The following is a 15,242-nucleotide window of genomic DNA, read 5'->3' as shown; positions in this document are numbered from 1 at the left end:
TTTAAAGATTTCGACAATAGGGTCCCATTTTTAATGCTCTTGACTACTTTAGATTAGTGAAGAATTTATGCTGTTAAGTAGAAAGACTGGAATTCTAGTGCTTGTAAGCTGAGCTAGACAGGCTGACTGAATCCCATTGTAGATATTCATGCAAAGCTTGTAAATGTCTCAAATTGATCCATACAGTGTCATTGAAAATGGTCTAGATTTGTAACTGTTTAGTTATTTACGATACAAGTGCAGAAAATTGGAAATTCGCAACAAGTGGTGATAAATCGACACAAGTTTGCATTTGTATCGTACCACGTTTTAAGAGTACATATGGTTCTTTAAAGTTTCGACATATGCACGAAAAGTGCTCACTCGCGCACGCGAGCGGGAAAGTAGCACCACATGTACTGTAAATAATTATTGTCTTTTATTATCTTATATAAATATGTTTCTTCTAATTTTAATGTGATTTTAGTTTAGCTAAATAAGTTTATCAAATGTTGATAAACTCTGTTAAAATAATATTATATGATCTCATAATTACATGCATATTTGCATAACTTAATATTTTAGTCAAATTAAAATATTCAAATTCTTTTTAATATATTTAAAAAATGTAGTGTAATAACGTAGCTTTTAATAGGATTGAATACCTAAAAAGTAGGTGCTTTCTAAATCTAGTACTTTTACGTAAATTATGATTTAGTAATTTTATTGAGAAAAAGTTATTTTTAATTGGGATAAACAATTAACAATTATATACAAATTTATCAAAAATGCAAGTTTATATAGTGATTGATCGTCTTAATATTTGCCTCTTTACGAAACATTTAAAATGCATGTAATATTTGCTGTTTCGTTCCAGCGTCGCTAGGGGCGCTAGCGTAGGTTTTGATGTTAGTAGTGACAAGTGTCGATGATTTATCATCACTGATGAAGTATTAATGAATATCGGACACGCAAGGACGGCCAAAGAGGCGCCATTGGCAATGGAGTAGCAACCGTCAAAGGTTTGCACAGATGGCGCCAGCATAGGTTTTCCCTGTCCAGGACATAAAAATAAAAGAATTTGATATAATTCTAGGATTTGACAGGAACACCTACGAGTATGCTGGCGCCATCTGTAAAATACTTCGACGGGCCAACCCCATTGAATCAGTAGTAAATTAGCGCTCGATAACTTACGGGCCGATTCGAACTAAGATACGTCAAACTATAGCTGTAGCTGTATGTCAGTGTCAAAAGTGACGTTTTTGTTTAAAGAATTTTTACGATCAATTTCGTATCTTTAAGAATTTTTGGACGTCTCTTAAGTTCGAATCCGTTTGTTACCACACAAAGTACCGGTGCCTTACATCGCTATATACTTCAGCTTCAAATTTGCCCGTGCAAAATATTGTGTTACTCTGGCTTTTCAGTACTCCTTTAATAAGGACAAAAGTGCACAAATTTGTCGGTTCATGTGGAAGAAATCGTACCCTGCGAGTTTTTAAATTCATTATGGTTTTTATTTAATGATTAACCCACTAGAAGTGCCATCTAGTGAACCAAGCCCTCAAATTCTAATGTTCTAGTCATTAATACCTAATACCCATAGTGAGATTGTGAGATGTTTGCCTTACCTTAAATTAGTAATTATTGTTATCTAACAAAATATTAGTGAATTATCTTTTGATTTACTTTCGCTGCCAAATCAATACTATAATTTGTAGAAAATGCTTCGTGTATGTGTACTTATTTATTCGATAATGATATACCTAATAGTAAAGTAGACCTAAAATTATGGGAATATATTCGATACAATGTAAACATGCATAAATACCATAAAAAATCGAACATGAAATGCGAGGACAGAAAAATGTTGACTCAGTAGAGTATTAGGGACCCCTAGTTGTGGCTTTCCATTACAGAAGGATGATTATACTTCAAGTGCAATAAGGGCCATTTTATTCGAAATTCCAACAGAAATTTTGATAGAATGGTCCTTATTGCACATGAAGCATAAGAACCCTTCTCTGATAGAAAGCCACATTTTATGAAGTAAATGAGTCAGACTTTTAAATGGTTTGTGGTAATATGTAGGTATGTAGTTTTCAGAGACTAGTAAATATTTAAGACGGACAACCTCCACACGACATCGCGTTCTTCTCGTGCCTTTTTACTGTTTACATTTTAGTTTCATATGTTGGACGACCGGTCTGGCCTATTGGGTAGTCACATTCACCTGCCTATGAAGTCGATGCTCCTGGCCCGGGACTCCCGGGTTCAAATCCCGATAAGGGCATTTATTTGTTTGATGAGCACGGATATTTGTTCCTAAGTCATGTGTGTTTTCTATGTATTTAAGTATTTATGATGATGTCACGATCCTCAGCATAATGTCACGATCCTCAGCATTCAGGGACCGTCTGAAGAAGAAGATATTATATATATCGTTGTCTAAGTCAATTAGTGTAATAATGTCCCATAATATTTATTTATATATTTATAAGTATAAAATCAGTGACCTACTGCTATTTATGACATTTAAACGTAAAATAAAGCGTGTTTCCTGGCTGTTACGCATATTTTTATTTCACGGCGCCATCTAGTTTTTGCATTTTAAATCTTTTCTGAATTCTCAATACGCTATCAATATACTTTTCTGACTGTAACTGCGGTTCGTCAAGTCCAATTTTACGTTTCGAAGTTATAAATAACACATGGGTGTCAGTTTTCATACGCAAATAACTAAAATGTGAAAGTAATATTTAATTTCATCTACGACATTGAGGATTCTTGCAGCGTTGTGTGGGGGTTGTCAGTCTTCTTTATTTACTAGACTGGTAGTTTTTAAAGAATGCACCTAGTCACTATGTATTAATGTATTTTGCTTAAACGTAGCAATGACAAGCATTTGAGGATCTAAGCCATCGGCTTAAGTCTCCGGCAAGCTCGGCCGAAATTTCGTTATCATTTTATAACTATGTGTTGGATTGTAATGAAACTTTGCACATACATTGACATGAGGTATATCTAGGTCTGAAATTAGTTTGAGTTTGAAATAGAGGAAAAAGAAGTTTTGTATGAAAATCTTAAATTCACTGTATTTCTTTAACTATGGTATCTGAGGCTACATGCACTACATAAACCAATTACAGCCCTAGATATACCACCTATCATTGTATGTGCAAAGTTCATTACAATCCGACACGTAGTTTTGAAATGAGCTCGACGCTCCGTATAAGTACAAAGTTTCAGAGCCTAGTCGTTTTAAAATGAGAGGTACGTTTGTATAGAGAACCGAGCTTGCTGGGGACCCTTAAAGGACTCGCTTCCGGGCTATAATTGTTTAAAAAAGTATGTGGTCTAAAGGATACTTAGTCTGTACAAAGACAACTGGGTTTGTGGGCGCGGGACGCTGAAATTTGATATATATCCTCTATAATATTGTTCATGCGGGTAGGTAGTCGACCTTAAAAATATGTTAATACTTTTGCACCTTACTCCTTTGTAATAAGGCGAATAATGTAAATTCTTCTTTGACGTCGACTGCACCATAGACGGCAATAAAGAAACGCGGAAAGTGGTACATGTATAATAATCTCTGCACAGTTTGGACTTCTAGATGCGGCCTTTAACGCAAAATTGTATGGTTAGGTACCGCATTATACAAGCCCGAACCGTAGAGCGTCATATATTCGTACTTTAGATGGAGAAGTTGATTTACAAAATTTTGTGTTTATTATTGAGTATACTGAGTATAAAGTATAAACATATGGTTTAATCGCTTAGTTTTATAACAAGTTGCAACAGAACAAACGCCTTATGCAGCAATACTTAAAAATAACGTAGTTTATACATGTAACCCGAAAAAAAAAATTACATTGAAAAATTACAATTTTGTTTTGATTGCTTGGTGTCGTTGGTTTCAAGTATTAGCAAAGCCTACATAGATTAAGACGCGTAAAATCGAATACAATTTCGTTCTTCGAATTTTACAGATAAACGAGATACATTTTGCGGTAACTCTGATTGTCAGAAGTCGATGTTTGACAATTCAGTGACTGAAAAACATGGCGCAGTACAGCGCCATCTGTTTTAAATGTCAAACTAAGGGGTACGTTTTTTTTTCTTATACTTTATCTCTCTATTACAATCAATTCTCTTTGGTATTAGGTAAAAAGGTGTAAAAGTGCGTACATTTCCATATAACCGTAAAATCACTCAACTATAGTCCGTAGGCATAGCCAAGATGACAATTGTTGATTTAGAACGCCAACCGAAACTTAAATAATTTACTCGTATGGAATGGAAATAGTCTCGCGAATTTTCGTGGCATTTTTACTTTTTGTTTGCCGTTTGTCGATGTACAAATATCAACTTTGGTCGACAAGTTCAATAGGTACGTTATTAAGTATTGGTTTTGTGTGTTCTGCCATTTATTAAAAGATCTGGCCTAGTGGGTAGTGACCCTGCCTATGAAGCCGATGGTCTCGGGTTCAAATCCTGGTAAGGGCATTTATTCGTGTGATGAGCATGGATATTTGTTCCTGAGTCATGGATGTTTTCTATGTATTTAAGTATTTATAAATATGTATATATTATATATATCGGTTGTCTAAGTACCCGCAACACAAGCCTTGTTGAGCTTACCGTGGGACTTAGTCAATTTGTGTAATAATGTCCTATAATATTTATATTATTTTTATTTTATTATGCCATAGAACTACGTCTTTGAAATAAAAGCCATAGTCACAACTAGCATGAGTTGCGTTCTCGCGAGCGACTCCATACATCTTGCGCGACTTCAAGTATGGACTCGCGCGCGAGAACGCAACTCGTGCTCATGCTCCGGTCAGAACGGAGATAGGTATTTGGCTAGAGACAAATCAAATTATGTTTAATTAAATATTTTAGGTAATAGATTTTTAAGTAGTCACACTACTACATATAAATAAAAAAATATTACTGAAATGGATGTCGTATCAGAAAATTTGCTTTTTCTTTTGTATACCGGGTGGGCCCTGTATTCTTCAATGTACTCCATCACAATGTAATTGCTGTTGCTTGTCACGCTCTAAAAATAACAAATTCGCAATACATTGCGTCTTAGAATAAACTTTAAAGTGCACTAAAAATCAAAACACAAGTTATTTTTTAAAGTCGCTGAAGAAATGTTGGTCAGTTTGAGGAGTACAGCCTACTGTTTCATTTTTTGTTCCTGTTATAGGCCCCACCGGGTATCACATCCATTTCAGTTTATGGAGATATTCGAATTAATATTGGACTAAGTATAGCTGGGTGGTTTTACTATATATTATATAACTACAAAAATAGTATATTTCGAGATCGCTTGTGGTTATCAGCGGTTTTTCAATGCCTTCAGTGTATCGCTAAAGAGTGAAAAATGCTATAGTAATGTCTCGAATATAAATAATATACATCGCGATGGAATTGTGGGTCGGTGTTTTTATTAAAAGAAAAACTATTATGTAACATTTCATTCTACTATTTACATTGGTTACTAAGTAATTCAGACGTTTTAAATTTATTTACTGAACTATTTTGATACACATTTGATTTACATTGTCTAAAGTTTTATATTATACAGTATGTAACTGAACGCAAAGCAATTACTCAAACAAGTTAATGTTTAAGTCATACTGAGCAACTTTTACTATGGGACTAATCCCGAAATCGCGAATAAAATTGACTTTCACGATTTCGGGATTGTTCCTATATCTGTATATCTCTTTTTTGTAAGATTAACTATGTGGGTAGAGAATATTCTCAGATAAATTCCTCTACAAATTCTTTACAAATAACTGTAGGTTGATATTTAAAAAAATCATATATAGATATAAAAAAAACCTTTAGCATACTCGTAATAATTTTTTTAGGGTTCCGCATTTGTGTAAACAATGTACTTGTGATAGAAACGGTAGTTTCAGTATATTTTTAGAAATAAATACCTAATCCTTAGAATTTTCATAACATTAGATTAGTGCCTGAATAAATACTCAAAGGACCTGTATCCCTTATAATATACGAAATAAATATTTTTGTGACTGTCAATTTAATCTATAGAATAACATTACAAATGATGTCTTCACATATGTCTACACACCTGGCTAAAAGAAAATACAGAGAATACAGCAACAGGAGGTCTTATCGCTGAAAAGCGATCTCTTCCTTCGTGACATTTTTAATACCTACATTGTGTGTCAGAATGTGATCGTGTTATTTACGAAGACGCGTGCCTTGATTCGTATTGTCATGTAATAAAAGGTTAGATTTGACAAACCTGTGCGTTATCGTGGATGACACGAACTACGAGTATATCTGGTGTTACAAGTGCATTATTATTATTTATTTGCTTATTTACGTTTTTGTCACAAAATGTATTTTTTTATACTACGTCAGTGGCAAATAAACACACGGCCCGCCTGATGGTAAGTAGTCTCCGTAGCCTACGGACGCCTGCAACACCAGAGGCATGCGTGTTGCTGACACTCCGCAACCTCGTTGAACTCTGGCAACCTTTACTCTCCGGCTGGAACTCACTACTGCGGTCCATATACACAATTACCAGGTTTAAAAGTGATTTCTAAACAGCAGTTTGTACTATTTTCCTACGACAAGGTTAACTGTCAAATATTGATAATGCTATGAGAGAAATTAATAGTGTGGTAGCGATACTGGTAATGTCATTTTTGAATGTTATGCCAAATTATTTTAGCTTGTTTTTAGATAAACATAAGTAGCCATTGAATAGTATGTGTTTATTGTATTTCCTCAGATGCTTAAGAGAAGCACTACCTACTCATGTATACTTCGGTGGAAACAGGCATCTTCTGAACTCGGACCTTTTGCAGTACTATTAGTTATTCTGTGCTTTTGCTGTACATCGTCAGAATATGCCTTTCTTTCCATCCGTCGGCAATAATGTACTATTTATGGGCTCTGTTGTTGTCGTGTCGTGTCATGACTCAGGCTTTCGGCTCTCCGGCTTTTCTTCTGTCGGAATTGGTCTAATTGCCCCTTGGTATTAGATGTCACGGTTGCGGTAAGTTTCCAAAAAGTTGGAAAAAAATTCGGAAATTTTTGGAAAATTTTACAATAAATTAAGAACACCTTTTTGAAAATGGAAAATTTCAATCCCCAACGAAGAAGTTCTTGAAATTTCGCAATTATGGAAACATATCGACGGGACATCAGACATCAGTACCCGTGGGCCGTCGTATGGTACTCCTATCCTGCTAGTTGAGTTGCGTTCTCGCGCGCGACCGCGACTCCATGTCCATACATCTAGTGCGAATTCAAGTGTGGACTCGCGCGCGAGAACGCAACTCATGCTAGCCGGTGTGGACTAGTGTTTTGGTACGATGGATTGGAAAATTTATCTAGAATGTTCTGAAAAAATAGAAATTCAAATACCAATGGAATATGTTTATGCGCTGTTCTGGTAGATATGTCGCACGCACACATTCTTTAAAAAAAAAATGGAACTTTCAATAATTTCGCGTCTGTGTTGTCTGCATAAACTTAGGTCTTACATTTACTTCGAAAGTAATATAATAAGCAATGAATGATTCTAAGTATGTAATAATGGATTAATTTGGTGGTGACACTGCCAAACTTGTGACTGAAGGATAACGCCTCTGTAATTTTAATAAACTATCTACATTTACTCTTGTTTTATTTTTAAAATCATTCAACAGGTAGAGTCCGTAAGTAAACACGGCACTGACTATGACTGAACCAAACCAAGTGTGGAGGTGTCATTGTAAAGGTCAAATTTTCATAGAAATATTACATTTCTGATGAGATTTCCACACTTGATCATTAGAAATGCCATGCAGAGGTAGCTTGTTTCGACTCGATAAATATTTGTAAGAATTCATTTCTGATGCAAGTGCAGAATTTTATAATATGTACCAACATTTGATATACCTAATCTAATTTTAATATCATTCACTTTACGGATACCAATAAAAAATATGTTTATGACATTTATGGTAGAAATTATCTAACATACTTCGTATATGTTCCTGTATATAATACCTATATAAAGTTTTTATTGGCTAATTATTTTTTATAAAACATACATATCTTATAGTAATTATTACAAATAAAAAAATTCTATATGTTATTTATAAGTAACATAATTAATTACATGACAGAAATACCCTCCAAATTATACATATATGGTCATACATGTAACAAACTAAATTAGTAGCTTCTGCCGGTTGTTTTATTCTAAAGCAGGTCTCCGTTAGGTACGACGACGAGCGAAGCGAGGACTGTTAGGTTGAACTGCGAACAAACAGCACGCGAGCTGAGCGAGCGTTTATGTTTTTAAATCTACTAACTGATATGGTCTTTGATCATTCGACTATATAATTTTTATGAAAATTAACTTTTATAGAACATGAAATTATCTACATTGAATGTTATTTAAAAACAAATTAGACGTTATACCATTCGGGTTACATACTATGCAAATCTTATATTAGGTATTCAAAATTATACGAAGTGAGCGTATATCTTGTGGATTTTATATTTATAATTGGTATAGGTATATTATTTTAGGTAATTACCCGCGGAAAGTATGTTTGACACAACTTATCGGAAATACCTACTGATGGAAATTAGTTCTACCGCAAAACTAGTAGTTGAATTATTGGCATAGACCGCTAATTGACGTCCATGTGCTGAATAAATATATGCTAACTAGAAACACGAAACCGAACTGTCCCCTGATGCAATGACGTCAGTCAAACAGATTTATCTTTATCAAAAATGATTCAGTTGATTTTGATCCGTATGAAAACTTACAGAAGCGTGTGATTCATTTGACGTAGCGTCTATTAGTCCGCCGGGTTTTACTGAGGGAATTCGACATAAAATGGAACAATGGCGTATCAAACAATAAGCCCTTGGGCTTATCAAATATATCACCGTCACTCCGCTATTTTGAGGGCTTTGTGTAGTGTTGGTAAAGATTCAAGTCTTGGGGAGTCTTCACTTCAAAGACTTGACTTAGTTTTTAGACTCCGAGTTCTTTTAAAGTTGTTAGAAAAACGTAGAAACATTGTGACAAAAGAATTAGGTACTCATACATTTTCAACTCGCCTTGTCAACACATGCAATTCATCGTGTAGATTTTACGTAATTGACATATTTTGTTTATTAATTGAATAACAAAACACAAAGAAAACATAATTAAATAACAACTTAATAAAAAATTGCCCTAGGTCTTGGTCGCTATAGATTCACACACACTCCCTCACTTTGCTCGGTTGAAATCGGTGCAAACTGTGGGTACAAAGTTTGGAAGTTAGCTTCGACAGACTAATACTCACGACGTCACGACTCAGAAGACTGGAATAGTTATTTGTTTTACAAGTAAGGGGCTAAGTTGTTGTTTAACCTCTCATGCCAATATTGATAACCGAGCAAGCGAAAGATTCTAAAATTTAACCATGAGCATAGCTAGTGGTTCGAAAAGTACCCTTGGGCGTTGTGAGAGTTCAAAGGCACGAGGGTTTTACAAATTTGACCACCGCGTGAAACAACATTTTTCACCACACCAACGCAAGGAAAATACTAACTGTAATATTTTACAGTCAAACGAAATCAAACCAAAATTATTCAAAATGAATGTTATTAAATATTTATCAATCAAAACTATCATTTTAAAGTAAATTTTACCAGCCAACATAAGGAAACAACTCGAATTTTGTATTTGATTACTGTGCCACACACATAGGGATAACTTTCTTATCAGTTTTTTCAGTCTACTCAGCAGCTCGAACAAGCCTACTTTCGTCACTCCGGGGAGTGACAAAAGTGCGACTTTCCCCACTCCAGGGAGTGACGAAAGTGCAACTCCTCACTCCAGGGAGTGAGACAAGCTTTCGTCATAATAATGATGCCTTTTATTCATGAATGTAAATAAATGTGGTTAACTTTACTTGATGTTGAATTTTTTTATCCTTTAATATGTTCTCACTACTGAGGTGAAAAGTTGTATGTGTCACACGAGAGCAAAGTTATTTTATATCTCGTGTTATTGAGTATACACTCGCAAGAAAAACCAACTTTCCTCTCTTGTTGCACAAATAACTATATTCCCTGAGTCTCAATAGATCCGATTTCAGTCATAAGAATCGAATTTCCACCAACACTAGTTCCGAGGGTTATTGTTCTTTTAATATCAGAAAAAGAACTGAAGCCACGGGTATTTAGGCAAATTATTGGATGGAAAGAGCACAAAAAAATTCTAAGCGGGAAAAAAATCGTCGCTGTTTGTCAATTTAAGCAATGTGATTCTACAGTTCTGAAAAAGGGGTTCAGTTTTTTTATAGTTAATTAATTGGTCTGACGTTACTTCACGGAATTCCATGGCAAATTTATTAGAGATGTATTTTACTATTCTGCCAAATAACGTGTTGGTTAATTAGTGACATCTAGTTATACCTCTACTTGTATATTTTATGCAATTATTGTTACCTCCCGCCGCAAACTAGAATACGCAACAACTTCAACCATCACAAATCCATAGTAAGCACCTTGACATGTCTACGATGTTCCCAGAAAAGGCTTTTTAGGGTTCCGCAGCCCTTAAGAATGACTTACGCTAGTCACGCTAGACCGGGTCAGGGCGGGGCCGGAGCTTTCGGCGCTACGTTTTCTATAAAAAAGCACCACGTGATCACCGATCAGCCGTCATAGAAAAATACAATACAAATACAATACAAATCCTCTTTATTGCACAACCTCAAAATAACTTTTACAGAGAGACATACATAATACATGAAGATAGAGGTGACAAAAGGCGGTCTTATCGCTAAAGAGCGGTCTCTACCAGACAACCTTTAGGTAGCGGAGAAGTGATAATATTAATTTAACTATTTAAGAGGTGCAAAAAACTAGATTGGAAACTACATAGCTCTAAAGAAAAAAACTTATAAATACTAAATCTACAACAATACTTATATATACAAACTACTTACAGCAGGTACAGCATACATAATATATACATACATATATAATACAGACATATATACGTTTGCGAATTACGTTATCTTGCTATTATTTAAATGTATTTCTGACATTCACAAGGTAAATTCTTATTAATTGACATTAATGTAATTTGTACTGTAATCATATGTTGTGAAATAAATAAATCTAATCTAATCATTTTGGACACTCCGGCCCGGCCCCGACTCGGTCTCGCGTGAGTCATCATTTATAATTTTAAAGTCACCTACGCCATTTCCTTTCATTTCAATCAATGAAAACTATAGCGAACATGATTTTTGATATATTGCAAAAGTTTTATTAGTAAAAAGACGTATAAAGTGCTGCGAAGATACTCCCTTATTTATTTAAACTTTATTGCACAAAGGAAAAACTTAATTTAAAAACGGCGAACTTAATGCCATGAGGCATTCTTATAGCCTCCGTTTAGCCTATTTTGATAGAATGGTAACTACGGAACCCTACACTGAGCATGGCCCCACATGCTCTTAGGTCTTGGCCGATTTTATTTTAAATAGTCTGCGACGAGAAAGTTGACTCGCAAACTGAACAATTTCGGTTATAACAAAACAAATAAATGACATCGAATAGGTACAACTTTTTCGGCTGGCTAGGATCTTTTTATAGGTTGTTACTTTGCCATTATCCCAAAATTTATGGTCTTGGAAATGTATCTTCAAGTATTTTTTATTTCCACATTGATGGCAACCAGAAATAAAAAATAAATATTAAAAAAAAAACTATTCTTTTCAAAGCTCTGAATAATATGATTGAATTATGGCAGTGTTCGTCATGTTTTATAATAGGCAACTTAAAAAAATATTGTTTGGGTTAGATATTTTCCGAGGATAGGGACACGTGGAAGAATAAGAGGGAGGCCTTTGCCCAGCAGTGGGACAGTATGGGCTCATAATAAAATAATAATAATAATAATAGATATAAAAAAGTAAAGGTAAGTAAGTATACTTACTGTTAAGGTTTGGGAGTGTTTATCATCCACACTGGACGCTATCCCTTACGCCCTTACGACGACGATCCCTTCGACAAATATTGTATGGTATAGCGTCCCAGCAGGACAAACACTCGTGGTAGTTTAAACGTATTTTTTTTATATAATCGTTACGTTACAATATTCGTCTAGTCTTAATGACTGCTTCATCTAAAATGCTGGCCTGGCCAACACACCCGTTTCACCTGACAGCGAGATCTGGGGGCCTACCGCCTACCGCGAAAACCGAAATTCGCAAATTGCGGGGATCTCTCTTTTACTCTTAGTAAGACGTAATTAGAGTGACAGAGAAAAATGCCCGCAATTGACGAATTTCGATTTTCCCGGTAGCCGCCCAGAGGGCCTACTGCGAACCACGTTCGACGTGTTGCCTCTCTGTCGCACTTGTAAATTCGTACGTAAGTGTGACAGGGAGGCAATTAACGTGTTTCGCGGTAGGCCCTCTCATTATAAATTCACCGACCAAAAGGCTGTAAAGGTTGCAAACCTTGGCAATCCCTAAATTTTCATTGAAGGGTTTGGTTACGTTTCCTTTAGTAGGTACGTACTCATATGAAATCTATGTCGGTTTATAAACACACTAGCTTCCGCCTGCGACTTCGTCTGGGAGGGCTGATGACGATGATAGATAAAATCCTATGACCTTACTCGGACCTCAAACTTTTATCTATATCTGTTCAGCGCATTGACATCTAGTTGCGAGTGTTGCGACTGCACGATTGGCTCGAGTTCATGTGTGTGACACCGCTGTACTGGCCCCATTCTTAGTGCCCGTGTAGTCCTTAGATATATGTCAATGGTTTAGCGGTTTAAGCGTGAAGAGGTAACAGGCAGACAGACAGAGTTACTTTCGCATATTAATATTATTAGGAATTGTTCGATAAAAAAAATACTAATTTGAAATTAAGTTGCCAAAACAGACCCTTGGCTCGTTTAGGATGCAATTGGGAAATCATACTTCCCCTTCTTAGCTTCTAACTCCAATATAACACAAACCCTTAAGCTGATGTTAATCGCATTATCGGTTTCATACATAGGTCACGCATTCAGAACGCGTGCTCGTGCAAAACTCTTTGATTTTATAGACTGACGTGACTTGAATATCGCGCGCGTTTTCTTATATGGCCGCTTCGAGCGCAAGCAAGTTCCGATGAGCCTTTGCAACTTTTGACTCGAGACATAGATTATCCTTACGAACAAATAATTAATTATACATTGTTGACAAATTTTGATATATAAAATTCCGGGACACAGAAATATTATAGTAATTTCCATATATTTTGCGAAAACTTCAACTTAAATCCGGAGGCAGTGAAAATAATTAATAATAAATACAATAAAATACGTGCAGTCATTAATTACAAATGATCCAAATGCAAATGTTTTTAAAATTATTATTCTTAATAAAATAAATAAAAGGAATAACCCACCCTACTCAATATTCATGACCTACTTTCCTAGCTACTTTCAAATGGCTTTATCTAATGACATCCCATACTTTAGGGTTGAAGCGAAAAAAAATCATCCCCATTTTTTGTGTAGGGGGGATACCCAAAACATTCTTTTATACATATGGTGCTACTTTCCCGGACAAGTGCGGGAATGAGCACTTTCCGTGCATAAGTCGAAACTTTAAAGAGCCATATTATGTACTGTAAAACGTACGATACACGTGCGAATAGGTAATTCTCAACTCGTGTCGATTTAAAACACTCCCTTCGGTCGTGTTTTAATTTATCACCACTCGTTGCGAATTTCCTATTTTCTGCACTTGTATCGTAAATAACTATTTCATTACACTTGCTCGAAAAAGATCTTATTTCATGCAGGTGTACTGAAGGACAAAGGCCTATATTGTTCCCGCGAGAGATATAGCTTTTCAAATCATGTCATTAATTCATACAAACCAAGTAGCCTAAATAAGTTTTACTTTTAAAATACTGACGTTTATGATTTAACATTTTTGTTAATGTTTAAAAATATTTAATTTGATTAATTTAATAGCCGTTTAAAAATATTAGAATTTAATGATAAATAATGCCCATCTCTGTAAACATATGATGAATGACCACATTATCCACGTGTTAAACAGTCATTTTTTAACACCGTAAACGTATTGAAAGAGACATACGTGTCATGTAGAAAACTAGGGCCACCCTATCCGTACTGGATAACATCGGGGCCACGAACGAGTCTTCATCTGACCACAAATGAATTGACAGCAATAAAATAGTCGCTAACCCAATTGCTCTCACGGGTGGCACTGGACCGAAAGGTTGCGTTGCGACCCTCTTTCCAACTGTCCTGACTAATTGTTGAAGTGATAACGCTATGACAAAGTTACGGCAACTCTGAGATAATTTTCGCTGAACCGTTTTATAGGCATACACTGAAATAGATGTCATATCATACACTGAATTAAAAAGTGACCAAGGCTTACGCGGCTCCTGACCACTAGGCCCCCCAGCCATGGCGGTACCCTTCTCAAATTCTCTGGTGTATGCTTTCTTTGAAAGACTAGGCGCTTTTGACCAACTCTAAGTTCGGCGGGGCGTACAGCGTGGCGTCGGGCTCATAAGTGATTGGATATACGCTCTTGCATTTGTTTAACATGCATGCCGCACGCCCTGCCCAGCTGCACGCCCAACTCGAGCGTCCACTCAGGCCTTACACTAAGGGCTAGTAGTATGTGCTTGCACCTCCTATACGAATCCTTTACAGTATTACGGTATAGCGTGAGAGATGGTGCTGCCATCTACACAATTAGGGAACAAACCAAATTATTTTATTAAATATATGATTAGAAACTATATAGATGTCATACACTAAAGAAAGTGACCAAGTCCTCCGGTGGCCGAGGCCGGAATCGAAGTTTTCATCGTCCCGACCAAAAAAACATGAAACCTTTTTTGAAGTCGGTTAATACTCGTACCACGAACAAATACTCGCTGTTACTAATTCCTCCTACGAGGATAATTTTGTGAGAATGACAACTTAGGAGTAAGTACAAAATGGCGGTCATGAATTTTTTTATAATATTCGCCATGGGAGTCATTTTCAGCGTTTTAGCGGGTGAAAAATCCTGTACACCCCTTTTTTGAAGAAGCCCATACTGTAGTGTAGACCCTCGGGAAAACCTCGGAAGGGAAGTCTCTAATGATTGTAATAAAAACAGCAATAATCGAAATTGAGAATTTCATTAATGCTTGGGTCA

This window comes from Cydia pomonella, chromosome 14, assembly GCF_033807575.1.
Source record: "Cydia pomonella isolate Wapato2018A chromosome 14, ilCydPomo1, whole genome shotgun sequence".
NCBI classification, from domain to species: domain Eukaryota; kingdom Metazoa; phylum Arthropoda; class Insecta; order Lepidoptera; family Tortricidae; genus Cydia; species Cydia pomonella.
This window is presented reverse-complemented; position numbering follows the sequence as displayed.